Here is a 21,082-nt window from a genome sequence, read left to right as displayed (position 1 = left end):
TGAAATACTGCTATGAGTGGTGATAGTACAATGCATTCAAGATAATAGGATGAAAGTTTTATATTTTTATATACACACACATGTTTTCTCCCCTCACCATTTGGATAGACATGTGGCCATTTAAAATATTCTTGGCTTAGCATTTATATATCCATCTCTTTCTGGGGCTATTGAAATACTAAAGATAGATGTTATTTTCCTAAGGTAACTGGTTTTGGGGGGAGATGAGTACTTGGCGAATTTAATATCCCTGCCTATGCTGATTTTGTTTGAATCTCCCAACACTTCAAAACCACCTTTAATCTGTGTTCCAACAGAGCTATAAATCACCCCACTGTAGTTCAGTCTAATCTTCTGGGGCCTCTTTATACCATGGACAAATGTGAGGCTTTGGGTTCCTATGGAAGATGGGAGTTCATTATTTTCTTTTTGTTCTTGAAATTAGAGTTTCTATAAAGGACAATTTCAAATGCTTAATATTAAATCCTGAGAGTAAGACATTTTCTACTTGTGAAGTCCTCTTTGCAAAAGGCTCACTTTTGTAGCTCATGGGATTAAGTATCTTGAGTGTGTGTGTGTGTGATGATGATGGTACTGTTGGTGTGACTATATGGCTGTAATATAGTTCAGCCCACTTTTATTACCCCACACAATGCAGGGTGACACAGGATTGCACTACATGGCTTTGGAGACTGGTCGTTTCTTTTTTCAAGCCACCATGTCTTAAGACAGTCCTCCCATATCCATCCCCTCTGCCATTGCCATAGTTCAGGCTCTCATCTTCTCTTAACTGGACTGTTGTTCCTAGAACTCTGTAACTGGAACTCCCCCTCCCCACAACCAGCCTCTTCCCATCCCATTTCATGCCAGGGATATCATAATCAACTCTGATGATGTCACTCCTCTATGCGAAAACATGCTCCAGCTTGAATAAGTTGCTAATAGGATAAATCCTAACTTTGACAGGGAAAGTTGGGCATTTCCCTCTCAGACCTCATCTTCTGTGTCCCCTTCAGCCACCCAGCCTAGGCCTCCAGGCTCCAACCAAAGAGAATTTTCCACTGGGGACTTTTTACCACTGCATCAGTGATCTATGGCTGCATAACAAATTTCCCCAGTACTCGGCAACTTAAGGCAATAAATATTTATAATCTTGGTTTCTGTGGATCAGGAATCCTGGAGTGGCTTAGCCAGTTGGTTCTGGCTCAGGTGTCTGGTTAGACTGCAGACAAGATGTCAGCCAGGGCTGCATCATCTGAAGGCTTGACCAAGGCTAGAAGATCTGCTTCCAAGACGGCTCACGTGGTGTTGGCAAGAGTCCTTACAACATGGCAGCTGGCTTCCCCCAGAGGGAGTGACCCGAGAAAGCAGGGAGGAAGCCACAGTGCCTTTGGTGACCTGGCATCCTAAGTCACACACCTGCACCGTGCTCAGTTCATCAGGAGAGTGTCGCTAAATGCAGCCACACTCATGGAGAGGAGAATGAGGCGCCACCTTTTAAAGGAAGGAAGATCAAAGAATTTGTGGACATGTTTTAATATCGCCATTACTGCTGAGTTGCCGTAGCTTTTCATTCTGTGAGGAATGCTTTCTTCTCCCTCCTTGGCCTCACAGACTCGACTATCAACCACTGCGATATTTTTGAGTTTCAACATTGCCTTTTCCAGTTAGATGATCATTTTTGTCATGACCACCATGGACCCAGACTTTGCTAGACTGCATGGGTGCCTTTGTGTGAATTTTGAGACAGTATACTTTCCTCAAAACATTTCATCTTCTGCCCCAGGGAGGAAGCAGGGGAACCGGTCCTAATAAATGCACAAATCTCTGATGGTTACGATGTGAACTAGGGCCCGAGAGTCGGGCACAGAAGCCCAAGGAGTATAGTAGATGCTTAATAAGTGTTGATATTTTTAAGCTATCACACTTAAGTCCTATACTAGTTACACTATAAATGTTATCACGATGAACCCAAGGTGATAACTACTGACCCATTTTAGAGATGAAGACCCTCAGTTCCACAGAGATTAAGCCCCTTAGCTGAGACCCCAGGGGAAGTGGCAGAAGGGAACTTGAACTCAGGTCTGTGGCTCCTGCTCTGCGCTCCCTACAGCCCAACTCAAGACAAGCACAGGCGGACTGAGTGTGTTGTACTAAAACCCAAAGCGCCCTTAAATTCACCTGGATAATTTTATCTGCCGCCTGTGTATACAAGCATGTCTCAAACAGTCAGATTTTCAGCAATTTCACTCTTACCCAAATGGTAACCAATAAAATTTTAACAAAGACTTCAGCCCGCTGAGTTCAAAGAGACAAGTCTATAGAATCGCATTCTTTCACTCTTGAGCGAGCCATTTTGAAGCCCCGTCCTGTCTTTTTTGATCAAGGACTTTGAGAAGGGCAAACTGGAGGGAAAGGTCTGGCCACGACTCAGCAATCAGGAAACACGTTTTGACGATTCGGTGAATCAGCATCGCTCCCCTGTCCCAGCCTTGGAGATGTACACAGTGTGTACTGACCAGAAGATGCACTGAGGAAGGAATAAATGGGTGAAGGGTGCTCCAGAGGAATGGAAGAGATTCTTCACTGAGAAAAGACGACTCACCTCACCACGATTTTTTTTCATATAAATTTATTTATTTATTTATGGCTGCATTTGGGTCTTCACTGCTGCGCGCGGGCTTTCTCTAGTTGTGGCGAATGGGGGCTACTCTTTGTTGTGGTGCACGGGCTTCTCACTGTGGTGGCTTCTCTTGTTGTGGAGCACAGGCTCTAGGTGCACGGGCTTCAGTAGTTGTGGCACACGGGCTTCAGTAGTTGTGGCTCGTGGGCTCAGTAGTTGTGGTGCACGGGCTTAGTTGCTCCATGGCATGTGGGATCTTCCCGGACCAGGGCTCGAACCCGTGTCCCTTGCATTGGCAAGCGGGTTCTTAACCACTGTCCCACCACGGAAGCCCTCACCGTGATTTGTGAAATGTCCACCCTCCTTGTCCACTTAGCCCTAGAGGATGGCAGAGAGTTCTGCCGTCTTCCACTCTGCTGTCCATGAGCTGCCCCGCCGGGGGCCAGAGGCTCGGTGGCTACACATTTGGCGCTGGACAAGTCAGGTGCACAGAGGGTTTCTCGGGTGTTCAGCTCACGCCCTTGCTTTGGCAGAAACCCAGCAGAAGGAAAGTCCAGAGGGTAAGGGACCTCCACAGCCCTTTGGAGCCCCCTTCCTTCAATAACTGAGACCCATCTGCCTAAAAGTTTGCCTGCACTCCCTCATCTGTGAAATGCGAGGGAACCCGCTGATGTGTGCGTTCTCTTCGGGGCTTTGCGACAGCACCGGGGGCTGTTTGGGGAGCGTCAGGATGAAGTGCGGGGAGTGAAAATTCAGAGGAGACTAGGCTGCAAGCAGGACAGCACGCGAGGCCTGACGGGGGCCAAACACGCCACTGACGGGCATTTCAGGCACCAGCTGCCCCAGTGAGTTTTAGCTGGGGAAGGAAATGAAGTCTATAAAAGGATTCTTCTCTGAATGGAAGGAATCTCCTGAAAACTTTCAGGTTGTCAGAAGCTGGCAGGATTCAATGTGGCCAGGTACACACCGTGGACAAAGCTCCAAGGATGATGATAATAATGATACAGTCTTTCACTAGCTGGGCATTTCATTCATTGCACATTCATGAAACAGCTATCAGGATGTCTTCGACGCAATGCTAAGCCCGTTGTCACATCATCTTACGTTACTCTCACGAGAACTTTGGAAATAAATTAGAATCCGTTTTGCTCATGAGAGATCTGAGGATTAACCAGCTTCTCGAAGGCACACGTCCAGTAAGTGGCAAAAGTGAAATGAAAACCCAGGTTAATAAAGCACGTCCTAAGACTCGTTCCACAATGAACGTTTAGCATCTAGGGGGGCAGGAGCCATTTTTGCTCCTTTGCAGTAAGTCACCTTGCAGAATATTTCTCAGAAGCTTAAAATACCATTGCATATCCTGGTTTGTGGTTTTCCATACAGGGAGTGACCCAAAACTCTTCATCATATTTGATCACATCAGGACTGAAGCTTCTGGGTTCTTCTGAGAGATGTTAGTGATCCACGGTCTCTCTCCAACTCAGTTCGCAGAGGAAGAAACAGATGCAGAGAAGTAAGGCGGTGGGTCTCAGGCAGGGCTGAAGAGCAGTTAGGTGGCAGATGGGGGTACAGCAGAGGAGCCTGGTGCCCTGGCACCTCCACCAAGTACCAGGCTTAAGGAAGAGCAGGACTGAGTACCACTAAAAATTCCATCATGCCACGTGATTAGCATAAACTCTGTTCTTCCTACGCTGTGTTCCTTGTCTCAAACACTATCAGATATTTAAAGAAATTTCAATTAGGAGGCTTTCTGTTAACATACATTAACTATTTATTAATCCTAGCAGATATAAAATACTATTAAAAGATTAAGAAATTTCTCGAGGGACGTTATGGGCAATTTTTGGAAAGAATTACCACTATTTTAATATTAGTGTAGTGCCTCACCCTCCATTGATGCCCTGTGTTCCTCAAGAGCTTAGGAACCATCGGACTTCCATGGGGGCGCAGTGGTTAAGACTCCGCCTGCCAATACAGGGGACACGGGTTCGAGCCCTGGTCCGGGAAGATCCCACATGCCGCGGAGCAAGTAAGCCCGTGCGCCACAACTACTTGAGCCTGCGCTCTAGAGCCTGCAAGCCACAACTACTGAGCCTACATGCCACAACTACTGAAGCCTGCACACCTAGAGCCCATGCTCTGCAACAAGAGAAGCCACCACAATGAGAAGCCCGCGCACTGCAACGAAGAGGAACCCCAGCTCGCCACAACTAGAGAAAGCCCGTGCACAGTAACGAAGACCCCACGCAGCCAAAAATAAATAAATTAAATAAAGTTAATTAATTTTTTTTAAAAAGAGCTTAGGAACCATCTTTCCAGGCCTGATGCCTCTGCCTCCTGTATCCCTTGGGGCAGATGTTGCCACCGTTTCCAATATCCATATACCTCTCCTCTGGGCTCACAAGAAGTTTGCATTGTCACACCCCACAGCATTAGGTGTGGCCAATGAACCGTGAATGGAAGTGACACATGTTATAGCTGGGAGAGCCAGTCCCAGCTTTGCCATCTTCTCTTCCCCCAAACATGGCAGCCAACAAAATTCCCGAGAGCAGAGCTGCCATCAGGACCCTGAATGAAGGCAATGTGGAACAGAGCCCTCTGCCCCCAACCCAGGGGATGAACTTTGACCTTGTAAGCCACTGAGAGTTTGAGGATTGTTTTTTGTTTTTCTTTTGTTTTTTGTTTTTTGTTTTCTGCAGCACAACCTAGCCCATCCTGACTGCTGCCTCAGGGGAAGACCAATACAGACATGGCAGCAAATACATAAAAGACCACCATGGTAATCTGGCAGGGCGAAGAATCAAACGGCCAGGCTTAACACATTTGAATTCCTTGAGGTTCTCAGTACAAAGCAAATTCCTGAGCTCTGCACCAGGTCTAGGAATCTGCTTTTTTTTTTACAAGTACCCTCCAAAAGATTCTTAGGCGTTAAAATTCTGGAGTCTCTACTTTCACAAATAATCAACTTTCAGTGTTACTAACTAGATAACTGGTGAAAATGTTACAGTTGCCAGATATTTGAAAATACCTTTGTTACATTTTAGAATCATAGTTACAAGCACTAGCCTTTAGGAGTCTAATTTTCAGAAATGAAAAATACATTCAAGACTACCTGCCATAAACAGGACTAATTACTATAGTTCAAAACTCTACTGATTGGGATGGGCAGGGGAAGGGGAACAAAAATCTAAGTCTGCAGACATGATTTTCATCTTGACTCCCTCCTTTGTCCCAAAGGTCAAGGAGTAGCATACATACCTTTTCTTTGCCAAAATACAAAAGCTAACCCTTTACGTGAAAATACGTAGTCAACATGGCGCTGCTGGGTAGTAACCATTGAAGGCCTCCTGGCCGACTGTCTCCAAGCGTAGAAACACCTCCCACTTTTCAATGTGTGTGTGCTGACCTCTCAGCCATGGGTTCACCATCCTGTTCTCTGACAGCTCTGCTTACTAGGGTAGAGAAAAAAAAAAGCAAGCCACGCATGAGTGCAACTGCTCCCTCCACTGAGTCAAACTGCGGTGGCTCGTAATTGAGAACATACAGAATTTCAACCGCGGAAGGAAAGTCCGACAACGCCTGGCTTCACAGCTTCCGCCTTCATACGTGTAAATAAGTTTGAAGCTTTCGAGGATTTCTAGGCATCCTTAATCTTTTCCAGTTTTTTCTTCTCTTTTATAATAGATGGAGAAGAGCAGCCAGGTGAGTTCTTTATGTGCAACATGAGCTCACCTTCTGGCAGACAGGCTTCCAAATGCTTCAGTCACATCCCTTTCCTCTATTGAGTTCTAGACCGTTTTAAGGACTTGAACTACGGAGCATTTTATTTTGGTGGAAAAAGGTGAAACATTCATTTAGTAACTTCATGGGCACGTGGTTATTTCACTAAAGGCTCTTCCTATTTTCTCCCAATGAACTGACAGCTGCACACGGTTTAGGAATGCGGGGCTCAAGTCTGTGGCGACAGGAAAATCACTCCACTCGGTCTGGGCAAAGGCTTGATGTGTTCTGTCCACGTTTCAAATTTCCCAGAGCATCCCAGTGTACAAGCATCTGATATAAAACCGACCTTCTCCCCTAAAGACGCTCTGAGTTCATAGATTTGCGTCGATCTGCTAAGAATTCTTTGCTTGAAAGAATTTGAGAATTGAGATTTGGATGGCATTTCAGGTTCCCGAGGTTTTGTTTTCACCCCCAGATTACCACCTGATGCCTTTTAAATACAGTTTAATAGCTGAAATGGATTTTTGTACTACTTTCTGCACTTAAATGATTATGTGTTCATGTGCATGCACACGCTGGATTTCTTAAAGAATTTGTTCCAGACAACTGTGTGGAGGGTCGCATTACATCACAGTTATTTTTTTAAATTAGAATCCTAGTGATCTGGGGAGGTCTGTTCAGAGGGATTTGAAATTCTATGCAGCCCAGCAGATAGTAAGGCTGATTTCAAGCTGAAAAGGAAATATTCAGCATCTTCTCTTCTTTAGCACCGATTTGCTCTTAACCCTTTTTCCTGGTGACTGAGCTGCTTTTTCACACATTCAGTTTTAGGGGAAAAGAAAACAATGGAGAGCAAACGTCTTGCTTAGTGAGAAGACAAACCTACAGCTAATGCGGTGGATGTAGTTCTGCTGGATTTTCCTCTTTCTGTCCCTGCACACGTGCCCGCCAGTAGGTTACCTCCCTGTGGGCAGGCGCTTTTTTCCCCACTACTGGGTCACCGCTGTCTGGTTAACTGTCTGGTGTGTATTGGGTGCAGGTGCTTGATGCTTGTTGGAGGAACGTGTGGTAGGGAGAAGCCAGGATCACTTTAGGAGTGTCATCGAGAGGAGAGACCAGAAAGGCTCAGCAAGTGGCTCCATCAGCTGTGCCCTTCCCTCCACTGGGCTCCCCAAACACACGTGCCATTTGTCCTTCCCTGCGGCCTCCTCCACCTCATTCCCCTGCCCTGAGTCGCTGGTCTGCTCTAGGCTCAAGGCCTGGCGCTACAGCAGCGAGCCCACCAGACAGACGCCCACCCACAAAGAGTTCTGGTCCCCTTGGAAAGTAAGTTAAATAAGACAGTTACATAGAATGTTAGACAATGACCCATGCTTAGGAGAAAGGAATAAAACAGGGATGAGTGACAGGAAGTGGCCTTACTCAGGGTGACAGTTGTGCAAAGACTGAAGGAAGTGAGGGAGGAAACTTGCAGAGATCTGGGGAAAGCAATCCAGGCTGCAGACGCAGCAAAAACACAGTGGGAAGCTGGCCCACAGGGCTGAAGCGGAATGAAGGGGGATCAGGTAGGGCCCGTTAGCTGTTTAGTGGTAAGCGTCTAAGAAAGAAAAATGTTCTAGAGATCAAATGCCACTTAGGGAAAAGTCCAGGTTAAGCAAACTTAAGCTGGTTCTCTGGGATCTTTATCGAGCCATTAACCTCCAAAAGGCAGTTTTAGTGCAAACCGTTTCCTAAGTGAATGTGAGTCCAGAACCACTTTTGGGGAAACTCAGTTCTGTAGAGACCACAGAAGCAAGCTGAGGGACAGGAGGGTGGATGGGTGGCTGGGCGGGCTGACTTGAGGGCCCCCAGCTGTGTCCCCAGCGTTCCCTAACCAGCCTGAGACGTTCAACCATCAGAGAAAGAGGGGGAGGGCTAGAGGGAGCTGCTGTGTCAGGCGACAGAAAGAGCATCATAAAAATATTACATTTTCCTTACACATAGGAATAGAACTAAGTCCCACTGTTCCTTACTACCAATTGGCACTGTTGGTCAGTCCTATTTTTTTTTAATAAATTTATTTATTTATCTTTTTATTTTTGGCTGCGTTGGGTCTTCGTTGCTGTGCACGGGCTTCATTAGTTGTGGCACACGGGCTTCAGTAGTTGTGATGTGTGGGCTCAGTAGTTGTGGCTCGCAGGCTCTAGAGCGCAGGCTCAGTAGTTGTGGTGCACGGGCTTAGTTGCTCCGCGGCATGTGGGATCTTCCCGGACCAGGGCTCGAACCCCTGTCCCCTGCATTGGCAGGCGGATTCTTAACCACTGCACCACCAGCGAAGTCCCTGGCCAGTCCTATTTTTATTTTCTTTATTAATAGCATTTGTGTAACAGAAAAGTAAATAATACAGAATAATATAATTTCAAATAGACACCTTTATGCATATCTTTATAATAAAGCAACAACACATATGTGTATAATTGTATATATACATATATAGTGAGCATACACTATATATACATATATAACATACATTTCCTTAAATATGCTCGTGTATATATATATACATGAGTACATACTATACCTATGTATGTATGTAACATACATACATATACTATACATAAATGTATTATACATATATAACATATATAACCTATGCTAAATGTACATATATAATATACACACATGTACTATAAGTATATTTCTAAATATATGTATATATAGTATACACATATACCACGTATATGTGTATGTACGTGCATGTGTGTGTATCTGTGCATGTGTGTATGTATGTGTGTACATGTGTTGTGTACATGCACCTCCACGTGCATGTATCTGTGCATGTGTGTATGTGTGTACGTACACGTGTTGTGTACATGCACCTCCACGTGCATGTGTGTTGGTATATGTATATGTACAAGCCCGTCTCCCTGCTTGAGCTCAGAGCTCAGCGGTGAGCTGGGGGAGGCATTCGCCACCAGCCCACCTGGAGAACAAAGACAACAGGAACCATCAAAACCATGGAGACCAGCGATCAGCAGGGCGAAATCTCCTAGAGCCAGAAAGGCCGTGACCTAGGCTGAGCCGACCACAGGGGCTGGGGCACTTCCGAGAGCTCAAGCCTCCCAGCTCCTGCCCGCGGAGACACCTCCACCCTCCGACCCGCTCCCGGGCAGGGCCAAGCCCCTCCCCGACTCCCAGCAGAAGGCAGCGGAGGGGCGGGAGGAGCCCACTCCCAGTGCCTTCCCTTCCGGCCGTGACCCTGCATCAACCCACTCACAGTGGCTGAGCCTCAGTCTCCTCATCTGTGAAGTGGACACACTGTTGCCTCCTTCTCAGTAGGTGCGAGGGTTAAATTTGCGTGCACAGGGGTCGGTGCCTCCCCGCCTCCTTCCTGCTGTGCTCTTTCCTTCCAGGAAGGACAGACCAAATGTGCTGTCACCACAAAGGGGGTGAACTTCAGGACAGGATTAGCCACGGGAAAATGGCTTTCATTCACTTACATAAGCATTACCACTGCAGGCCTGAGTCTGGAACCCGGAAAGGAGTCAAACAGGTGAGCAGAGGAGAGGGCGGGCATCCGCGTCTGGAGCTCCGCCCACCCCCCCTGCCACACTTGCTTTCCCAGCAGGAAGCGGCCTTGCTTCTGCACTCGCTTATGACAGTTATTCATTGCACAGAACATTTGGCAGTAAATCATGGGTGGCCTTGTGGCATGTCTTCTGTAGTGTTTCAATTTGTTGTTAGAAATTGTTGTTTAAATCTTACCTTAGTCTATTTAACTTTTCCCACTGGGAAGGCGATGGGAAAACCCACCCGTGGAAATTGCACACTGCGGCTTCATCTGGGAAAAGCCACTTTGCATACGCGCTGCCCTGGCATTAACTCAAACGCAAATTGACTTCCTAAGACTTTCCGGTGTGGGTTTATCTATAAAAGTAACTGTAGTTCTAAAAATAATTGTGGTTCCAATGGGGGAGGGGGGAGGCATACACACGTGCAGTTAATTAAAGACCTAGATAGACGCTCCAGGCTCTGAATTGAACGCTGCCATTCCTTTCATTGTGCATCATTGTGAATGCCTGCAGACCAATATCATTTAATTGCTTTAAATTCTGTTTTCCATTGTGCTGCATTGGTACCGTAATAGGCACTTCATTTGGGGGGGTAGGGAGGGCGGGAAACCAAGGAGAGAGAGAGAGAAGTTTCCCTGAGCGCTGTATACAGTTGTGAGCCGGACTTATTGCAATAAAGCTTTCTGTAGAACTCATTTGGTATTACAACTCTGCAGCACACCATACCTTACCTAGCAGACAAGCATTTATACCTACTCACCGTGGTTCGGAGCTCAGCTGCGTAGCACGGTGTTACGGCCCTCAACGTGAAGTAGAAGGAGGCAGCTGGCTGGAAAACAGACCAAGAGTGGCAACTGAGTGAAAACCACCTCATTTACAGAGCTCACCTGAGATCCTTCTCCTACCGCCGGCCCAGGAGGGCAGAGGGGCTGCAAGACCACCAAACGAGATTGAATGATGTTCTAGATACTGTTGGAAATTGAACACTGGAAGGCTTAGAAGTGTTACATCCAAAGGATTTTGTGTGAATGCTTTTCTAGGGGTGTGTGTGTGTGTGTGTGTGTGTGTGTGTGTGTGTGTGTTCATACTTTCATCAGAGAAGTTGTGCTCTGTAATTTAGGGATTGGAAAGTGTGACTAGGGGGTGCAAGCCTCTGCACTGTGGGCCTTGTTTGCTGCTTCTTGCTCTATCTGAGCTGATATTTTAGGCAGCTGATCTCATTTCCACCCTGAGACCTTGCAGATAAGACGGATGTCCCTGCAGATAAGACAAGGCTGGCTGGGGAGCTGCAGACACCCTCGCCGGGACGGTTCCCTACACACTGGCCAGTCAGAGACCAGCAAAGACAATGAATGGCCTTTTCTCTACAAAGAGCACACGGTGTCGAGCAGAGCCCGTTAAGCCTCCAGCATCACTGACCTCTGTGTGAGGCGGCATCTCTTAAATGACAGCAGTCTGTGAGTTCGGTAGAGGGGGGAACATCCTGAGGGTGCTGACAACGGGACGCTGTGCTCCCCGCAGGACAGAGGGGAGAGTCTGTGCCAAGCTCGGGGGCAGAAGGAGCGAGCAGAGACCCCACACCCACCCAAGAAATCTAGAGACAGAAAAAGGGAAGGGCAGCGAGCCAAGGCCACTTCCAGGACTGAAGGTCCAAGCGGGTCAGGTAACGATCTTGGCCTTGACCTTGTTGCTGTTGTTCTGATTCATAAGTGCCCAGAGCAGGTTAACCTCTAACAAATATTCTTCTCTCTTGAAATGAATACCTAGGTATTTTGTCCCGCAGAGGTGTTGCTGATTATGTCTGATTCTCCAGCAGGACAGCACCGAGTGCGTCTCCACAGAGCAGGGGCAGCTGGCCTGCGGGGACCACACGGCTCCCCGGTGCCTGCCTCGGAGCACGGCCACGGGTCCAGGACACACACGGGGCCCCGGTGCCTGCCTCGGAGCACGGCCACGGGGCCAGGACACACACGGGGCCCCGGTGCCTGCCTCGGAGCACGGCCATGGGGCCAGGACACACACGGGGCCCCAGTGTCCTGTCCTCAGTTTCACTCACTCAGAGGGAACTAGAAACGGTCCGTGTGAGCCACGCTCCTGGCCCACGTGCCTCACAAGCCATGCCTGGGGACACGGTGGTTTCGTGGGTGCAGCATTACACGTGCCCCTAACTTCCTTCAGACGCCGAGGCTACCACCCGCACCTCCCACCCCATCCACTCTCGGCAGAGGGTTCGTATGTGACTCAGGGTCCCAACTCCTGACCCAGCCCGAGGTCCCCCAGTGAGAAGTGGGGGGAGGAACCCCTGGGGGAGCTTGCTGTCCAGCCACACCCAGCAGACTTTCAGTTCTGTGGGCAAAAAACAAAGAAAATCGCCCCCGCCTTTTTGCATCAGGTTGAGTGGGGTTTTCTGTGGCTTTCCAAGAAGTTCTGACTACCGGCCTCTGCATGGTGTCTTTTGAGAGAGTGTGTTCGTTTGAGGACAGTGAATGCTTGCTCAGAGCAGGACGCAGCTTCTTAGACGCCTGCTCTCCTTGGACTTTGTCCACATGAAGGCTTCTTAGAGCATCAGAGCAGAACCGTCCACACGAAGGCTTCTTAGAGCATCAGAGCAGAACCGTCCACGTGAAGGCTTCTTAGAGCGTCAGAGCAGAACCGTCCCCGTGAAGACTTCTTAGAGCATCAGAGCAGAACCGTCCACACGAAGACCACTTGGAGCATCAGAGCAGAACCGTCCCCGTGAAGACTTCTTAGAGCATCAGAGCAGAACCGTCCACACGAAGGCTTCTTAGAGCATCAGAGCAGAACTGTCCACACAAAGACCTCTTAGAGCATCAGAGCAGAACCGTCCACACGAAGACTGCTCAGAGCATCAGAGCAGAACCGTCCACACGAAGACCACTTGGAGCATCAGAGCAGAACCGTCCCCGTGAAGACTTCTTAGAGCATCAGAGCAGAACCGTCCACACGAAGGCTTCTTAGAGCATCAGAGCAGAACTGTCCACACAAAGACCTCTTAGAGCATCAGAGCAGAACCGTCCACACGAAGACTGCTCAGAGCATCAGAGCAGAACCGTCCACACGAAGACCGCTCGGAGCATCAGAGCAGAACCGTCCACACGAAGACCACTTGGAGCATCAGAGCAGAACTGTCCCCGTGAAGACTTCTTAGAGCATCAGAGCAGAACCGTCCACACGAAGACCGCTTAGAGCATCAGAGCAGAACCGTCCACACGAAGACCGCTTGGAGCATCAGAGCAGAACCGTCCACACGAAGACCGCTTGGAGCATCAGAGCAGAACCGTCCACACGAAGACCGCTTGGAGCATCAGAGCAGAACCGTCCACGTGAAGGCTTCTTAGAGCATCAGAGCAGAACCGTCCACGTGAAGGCTTCTTAGAGCATCAGAGCAGAACCGTCCACGTGAAGGCTTCTTAGAGTGTCAGAGCAGAACCGTCCAGAGGGAAGGGATCAGCGGCTATTAAGATGGTCTGGGCCGAAGGGCGCCACTCGGCCCCCCCAAGTCAGGGGGTCCCCTCCCCAGGAGGTGATCTGCCCTCTGACATGATGTGCCCTTTCAAACATAAACTTGTTTGTTCTGATCATGCAAGTGATACATAGTTATAGAAAAACTGGAAAAAACCAGTAGGATAAAAAGAAACAAAGTAGTAACATTTCTCCCTAATTCTCACTGTACATGAAGGTAAAGAGGTTGCTAATTCTGGTCTCTCCCTGCAATGCCCTTTAAACACACAGAAGGGGCTGTGTCTTTTTCGCTCTTATAATTCCAAGATCTAGCGCTGTGCCTGCCTCATAGTAAGGATAGTAATCAATTAAAATAGTGAGTAAGGAATGAAGTGGTGGAGCACAAGGCAGTACTTCCAGACCGTCCACGCCTCCACAAAACATCATACATGTAAGGCACCCAGGGATAAAGGGGGCTACATGCTGCTGGACACAGAAAGCTAGGCCTCCTTGGATGCCCGAGCCCTGCTTGGCCATCTCTCTCAGGTACATCTCAGGATACAGCTGGGGGAAGCTCAGGTGTAGTTCTGCACTGCACTTGGCTTTGGAGTCAGACTTGCATTCGGTCTTGGCTCAGAGACTTGCTAGGCTTTTGAGCTTCAATAAATGTCCAATGCAGTGATCTCATCCACTGGGTTCTGTTCTCCCAAGACGCCCAAGATGGGGTCTTCTTTCCACCCAAAGGATCGAAGTTCAGCTGCACAGTGGCTTTCTTTGGCCCTCATTCCGAGACAGGGAGTGTCCTCCTTGGTGTATGAACTTGAACCTGGGCCCACAAATCTGAAATTGGACACATTTCCTTTTGGATGGATCATCCTCATGTTTATAAATTGGATTCATTTTGGGAAACAACAAAAGGAAAATAATAGGAGTGATCAAACTTTATTTTTTATTTTAGAATAAGATATAGAATAAATGATACATGGATCGTTCTTAGGAGGTTTTTCAAAATGTATCTCAGAATCATTCCAAAAACAGAGCTCCAGAGTATTTTTAGAAATGACACCTCTGTGAGAATGCATAGAGCACCTCCCACGGTGACTACTCGGAAGTTAAGCCTCACTTAGATGTATGAGCTCCAGCCAGTTTACTGAAAAGCATCTGTCCTCACTGTAACACCATACAACCGCAATCACTCCACAAATACCCAGTCACCTTAGTTTGGGAACGTGTAAAATATTGTTTATCTGGAGTCGAGTCCCTCTCACCGTCACAGAGATTCATTGTCTAAGAGCCTTGGGGGCACGTACCCAATAAATATGGGGTTTGTCTTGCCCTGACCCAAAAGGAGCCTGGTGACCCCGCTCAGCCCCAGGTGTGGAAGGCACTACAAGGAACAATGTTTAGGCTTTTATGAAAAGCCCAACTAGAATCATTAGCAATGAGGGGCAAGGTTATTCTTCAACTTCTATATTCATCAGGGTTTTTTTTTTAACATCTTTATTGGAGTATAATTGCTTTACAATGAGGTGTTAGTTTCTGCTGTGTAACAAAGTGAATCAGCTATACATATACATATAACCCCATATCTCCTCCCTCTTGCGTCTCCCTCCCACCCTCCCTATCCCACCCTTCTAGGTGGTCACAAAGCACTGAGCTGATCTCCCTGTGTTATGTAGCTGCTTCCCACTAGCTATCTATTTTACATTTGGTAGTGTATATATGTCCATGCCACTCTCTCACTTCATCCCAGCTTAACCTTCCCCCTCCCCGTATTCTCAAGTCCATTCTCTACATCTGCATCTTTATTCCTGTCCTGCCCCTAGGTTCATCAGAACCTTTTTTTTTTTTTTTTTTAGATTCCATATATATATGTTAGCATACAGTATTTGTTTTTCTCTTTCTGACTTACTTCACTCTGTATGACAGACTCTAGGTCCATCCACCTCACTACAAATAACTCAATTTCATTTCTTTTTATGGCCGAGTAATATTCCATTGTATATATGTGCCACATCTTCTTTATCCATTCATCTGTCATATTCATCAGTATTTTATACTAAGTTCAAGCTCAGCTCTTAAAATTCTTTTTTGGAAATTAAACCGAGTTCAACAACCATGTTAGTTTTCTTTCTACATGATGTAAAATTATATCAAATAGCTATTTTAATGAATACTACATTGAAATAAAATACATTACGTGATGCTATATTATATACTCATGGCATTCAGTATTAGGCCATACTATATTATATTAATTGTTGGCAAGTTATGCCATATTAATAACAATCATCAAAATATACCCTGTCTCTAATGATAAAAAAAACACAGAATAAAAGCGGGAACCAGACTTTAGTACATTCATCTTATTAGTTAGTTGTAGGCACTGAATTCTCGAAGAAACATTGAGAGAAAAGAGTATGATTCCCCCTCTGCCCGGCTGGGGAAACTGAGGCCACCGGGCAGGATTTTGATTTTGCATGTTCAATCTAGAGTGTTATCTCAGGGCCTTAATTCCCGGAGTAAAATCCATGGGATGTTGAGGTCTAACCCAAGACTTGAAGGGAGGTGTGGTTTTGTTTTTTTCTCCCTCTAAGACACAAGCACATCTCTCTGACGGGGCCTGTCTGGGACGGGAGGCGGAAGGTCAAGCACTGTTTCCCTCCACAGAGGCCAGGCTAACCAACGGGTCCTCTCGTGGTGACAGGAATTCACAGGCACGGTGTCCTTTGGTCCCATGTGAGCCCCGCTGGAGGTAGGTGGCTGGGACGGTGCTGGAGGGAAAGCATTCCAGGGTAAGAAGGGCTCCCTCAAAGCTGCCTGTCTCAGTCTCTGCCCGTGAGGGCCCCTCGGCCTAGCATGTGCTTTTCATCTCCCCAACCCCTCACTAGCAAATGCCTGCTCCCTCTTCATGTCTCAGATGAAACACCGCTTACGGCGATTACACAGCCTTCCCTGACACCCCTCAGGACCCCACAGCACTTTTTGCAGATTTGTCTACTTTTGATCATTTGCGCATGCATTGATCATCTTATCTTTGGCATTAGACAGGAAGCTCCATGGGGAGGGGGCGGAGACGCCTTATTGTCTGTTGTACCCCCAGTGCTTAACCGCAGTTCCCAGGACGTAGCTAAGAGTTAATAACAAACATTTATTGAAAGAATAAACAAACTATGTAAATTCCTTGAAGCAAAGTCTTTGTCTTATTCACTGTTATACTATCAGAGTTCAATTCAGGCAATGAATGAATGCAGAAGCAATGATGGATTAGGATTTTACCATTTTACCACCAACACAGCAATAATTGATTCAGGCAAGAGTCATCAGTGCATGCTAAAACTGATGGATGTATGCTTGGTGAGGAACAAGGATATTTACACAGCCTCCAAGAAGCTCGCCACAAACTCCTAGCTCATTATAAAGGGACAAATAGTAACCTTATAGTGGAGAGCCTGGTGGATACCACCTTAACCAATGGATCCAAGTTAACATCACTGATGTTGGGACAAACCAACCGCACTTGATACCTGATAAGATGCTCCAAAAGGACAGAGCGTCATCTAGGTAGAGCCTGTGTGGAATAGGAATTGGAATATGGAAGGAGCAGAAAGATTTTTAGTTGGTTCTCATGACAAGCCCAGTGACACAGGAACCTTGTGATTATAGGAAAGGCTCGTTCCTATAGTATAAACGAGGAGGTAGATTCAGTGCAATTTGATGACTTGGCAACAATCAAGGCTAGAAAGTCTCAGAGTCGGACCTCTCAGCAGGACGTCCAGCTCCAGCCTAAGTCTTCCCTCCACTTCCTGCTGCCTCTCTCAGGCCTCAGACATACAAGGAAGGTTAATGAGTGGCTCCAACAAGGGGAAGGAGGCCTAGTGGTGAGTGCATGGAGAGGGAGGCTGCAGACTCGAGCTCCTTCCTCTCCTGCCTCGGCCACCAGCCACTGGTGGGAATGGACGGGGGGAACCTCTGCACCCCCAGTTCCCTTTCTGAAAAAGGCAGTTCCTGCCTCATCTCTGATTCTAGGAAGTAGATCCTTCTGTCCAAACTTTTGTTTCATAGACTTCGCAACCACTCATTTGTAGTGTGATTTGGAAACTTGCTACGAATGTTGTAAGAGAAGCAGTTTCCTTCAGAGTCAGATGTTTTGACAAAATGACTACATTATCTTAGATTTGAGACAGGAAAAAAGAAAGGAACCTACTTCCTTTCTTTTGCCCACTAGGCAAATCCTTCCAAGTATGATAAAAAATGAAGCAAATCTCCCAGTGTCCCCCGACAACAGGTCAAAATCATTCATTCATTCATTCATTCATTGAATCATTTACTAGTTGAACCATACTTTCCAAAGCCACATCTCTAACAAAAAAATCTTCATGACATAAAAATCTTCTAGCGCTTAGAAACCTAAGTCTTGATTTGCTGAACTAAACAACAAAATGACACTGCCCCCATCCTGAAGAGGAAAGAGTTCTTGCTTAAATGTCTTCATCACGGGACATTTAATGAACATCTATTGTGCGCAAGGCATTCTGCTCTGGGATATCAAGGAAAGTTTAATGTAGGACATGAATGGGCGGGGGGATAAAGGACTGGTAGACTTTGTGCATGTGCATTTGGAAGGTAGGGGCCCTGCAAGCACGTACCAGGGGTGGGCAGGATGGGGCTTATACGAAGGACCGCTGGTCGTTCAGTTCAGTTACCTGCCCCGGTGTATGAATATCAGTGTGGGGAAGGTAGATAAGGGTTAAGGAAGTTGAACTCTGCTTTGTAGCCATTTAGGATTCCTTAAGAATGATCTTTTTTTTTTTAACAGAAGCTCCCTGCTTCAGGAGTTGTTTTGTTTGTTTGTTTAAAAGATGCTGGAATGTCTGGAATGTCCCCTGTAGTGTACAGGCCACGGGAGGGAGCTGGAGCCCAGACCCAGCAGCAGAAATGAAACCTCTGATGGAAATGGGTGCTTGAAGCACAGTGAGTTGGAAGGGTCTCAGGGCTTCTTTTCCATTTAAATTTCTTATTCTCTTTTAAAATACTATACAGTGAAAAATGAACAAGCCTTCTCAGCCACCAGACAAGGCTGGTTTCCCTCTTGGGGGACCTTGTCACCCCGCTCCATACACACCCCTGCTTCTTCTCCAAAATCCTCCCCACACCCCCATCCACTTGTACCCTTACTATCCCTGTCTTCCACAGTGATGAGGCCCCAGAAAGGGGGCACAGGATGGGAAGATGGAGAGTGGGGGAGTCCCCTTGAGCTCTCGAATCTGGGTGGGTCAGGGAGCACCCCACATCCACAGGCGGAGAATGGGGTGTTCAGGGTGAGATCGGGGCCTTAGAGGATAAAGGCACATCCAGTCTGATGGGGAATAAGAGAGGCTCCCCTCCCCCTGGGGGGCAGGGGGGAGGAGAGGGAGGGAGGTGACCCTGTTACGCACCCCTCCACTAGCCGCTGGAGGCTGGGGGGACCCAAGCTGCGGTGCTGCCCCTCCCTGGTAGGTAAGAGCAGCTCCAGAGCCGGGCAGGATGGGAGGTTTTATGAAACTCTCTGCTGGGTCTTGGACACCTGTTCCAGGCCTGGAGCTCCCCATTCCTGCCTGGGTTGGTTAGAAAGAGCTGAGGCTAAAGTCACAGCTGAGACGATCCACTCAGGCTGTGCAGGAGCTACTTGAGAACCCAGAAGCAGACAGAAGCCAAAACAGCCCATAAATACCTGATGCACAGGCAGAAGCTCTTGCCTGGGTTCTCAGCGAATTCTATCAACAGTCCTGGGAGCCTCTGAGGAAGTACTCGCGGATTCCGGGCTCAGGCCAGGCTCTTTTCCTGGTGGTCATGGTCCCTTGCTGGAAACGTGTCCAGGCTTGAAGCATTCTCAGAAGCTCCCCCGCTGCACATCGGAGATCTCTTTGGAGTTGGCCCCACACTAGAGTCACGTACCCGAATATGTACCAGCTTCTGTTGTGTTTCTAGAGGAAAACCGGGCTATGGAGAAGAGCAAGGACAAATTATCTGAGAGGAAACCATTGACGAGATAAATGATGGTTTTGCCCCTTGGCTCTAAGTACCCGGACGGCTGTCAGAGGGTGCGTCTGCTGACCTGCATACTTTACCTGGCAAGGACGTCAGGAGGTCACTCGCAAAACGTCCAGCGGCCCTATTCAAAGGGGGACGGGGAGCGGTCTGGGAACCGGTGCTGGCCTACAGGATGCTTGTTACTAGTTCACAAAGAGATACGTTCGGAAATAATGAGTCCACGTTCAGAAACATTTCTGGCGACTTGACGTGGCTGCAATACCCAAGCATCTGATCCGGAGCTCTGTCTCACTGGGCAGATAAAACACTTGTCTGCTACAGACTGGAAATGAAAGCAACAACAATGAACACAGACAAAAAGCCAAAGAGATCCTTCACTGCAGCTCGTTTTAACAGCGGTGCTGTGGGGAGCACAGTGGGGAGGGGACGGAATTTCAGTGGTTTGTCATCAGCTTGCTTTGAGTGCCAGCTGTGTGGCAGCAGCTGGGGAAGGAGGGCTCAATACTGTCCTTGAAGTGTTCTCAGCGCAGTCGGGAAAGTAGACGGGTCAACCGATGCCTGGAACCCAACTGGACAGACACTAGGACAGAGCTTACTCTTGGGGTTTACCGCCCAGCACCTCCAAAGCAAGGGTGCTCTTCTCGGCCATTTGGGATGCCTGGTGTCGAGGATGACAGCGACCATTTATTGAGCACTTACATGGTGGCAGACTCTAAATTTAAAACTTTACATGCATTATTATTATTATTATTTGCCACGCTGCGAGGCTTGCGGGATCTTAGTTCCCCGATCAGGGATTGAACCCGGGCCCTGGGCACTGAAAGCGAGGATTCCCAACTACTGGACCACCAGGGAATTCCCTATATGCATTATTTATTTAATCCCCACAAGAACCCTCTGGGCTGGGTACCTTATTGTCACTTTCAATTTATAGATGTGGAAATTGGGGCTCAGAGAGGATAAAAAAATCTTGTTCAAGATCATAGATTTAATAAATGGAGCAACCAGAGTTCACAGACTGCCGGACTTCAGAGCTCAAATTCTTAACCCCAACTCCACTGCCTTTAATTGATCCCGTTGTCTTTGCCTGTGTAGTGGGTGGGCAGGGGGGGAGAAAGACCCTGAACTTCTGGAAGGCACTGCCTCTTTAGCAGCTTACAGTGGTTGGCACAGAGGAGACCACTGTTTAGCAGATATTCATCCCCTCCCTCCCCAACCAGACTCCAGGGAAGATGTGTACCTCCATCCCCAAACCACTGATGGTGAGCGTGGCCCTGTGACTAGTTTGGCTAATAGAATGTGCCGGCGTGCCAGCTCTGATCACAAGAGCAGCACATGTTTCGTCCTGCCACCCTTGTGCTTCTGCCAATCTTGGATATCCAGTGACCTAAGGAAGATGGAAAGTAAATCGAGCGGACCCAGATCCATTTCACAGTTGAGAACCAAGCTCAGCACAGCCAGCCTGCGTCAGCTTACACCCACCTAACAGGCAGATGAGTGAATAAGGAATAAAAGCTTATTGTTGTCTGTCATGAGGCTTTATAATTGTGACTGGTCATTTTGCAGCAATACCTGATGATAAGAATGTTCAAGAAATATTTGTTGAATAATGAAGCTGGTGCCTTGGGGGCATAGAAAAAGGTACTGACTCAGTGGAAGGAGAAAGAAAGGAATCCTCCCAGGGGAGCAC

General features: G+C 47.6%; 1 protein-coding gene and 1 long non-coding RNA gene across 3 annotated transcripts in view; one reads left to right on the top strand and one right to left on the bottom strand.

The window, feature by feature from the left end:
• The window catches only part of FAM110B (family with sequence similarity 110 member B), a 200,752-nt gene that overhangs the window by 137,287 nt on the left and 42,383 nt on the right, over positions 1 to 21,082 (top strand). The window lies entirely within an intron of this gene.
• Positions 4,878 to 20,138, bottom strand: LOC309615338. 2 transcript variants are annotated; one of them, XR_014236752.1, is made up of 3 exons: positions 19,073 to 20,138; positions 9,205 to 10,726; positions 4,878 to 9,141 (listed from the first exon to the last, which is right to left on the bottom strand). It is a non-coding gene; the product is annotated as an uncharacterized lncRNA (long non-coding RNA). The 2 variants fall into 2 exon arrangements; XR_014236753.1 differs by having other exon boundaries at positions 4,878 to 10,726; positions 19,073 to 19,341; positions 19,470 to 20,138.

This window comes from Balaenoptera borealis (assembly GCF_965194805.1).
Source record: "Balaenoptera borealis genome assembly, chromosome: 17".
NCBI lineage: Eukaryota > Metazoa > Chordata > Mammalia > Artiodactyla > Balaenopteridae > Balaenoptera > Balaenoptera borealis.
Note: the sequence above shows the minus strand (reverse complement) of the source record. Positions and strands in the feature narration are given on the sequence as shown.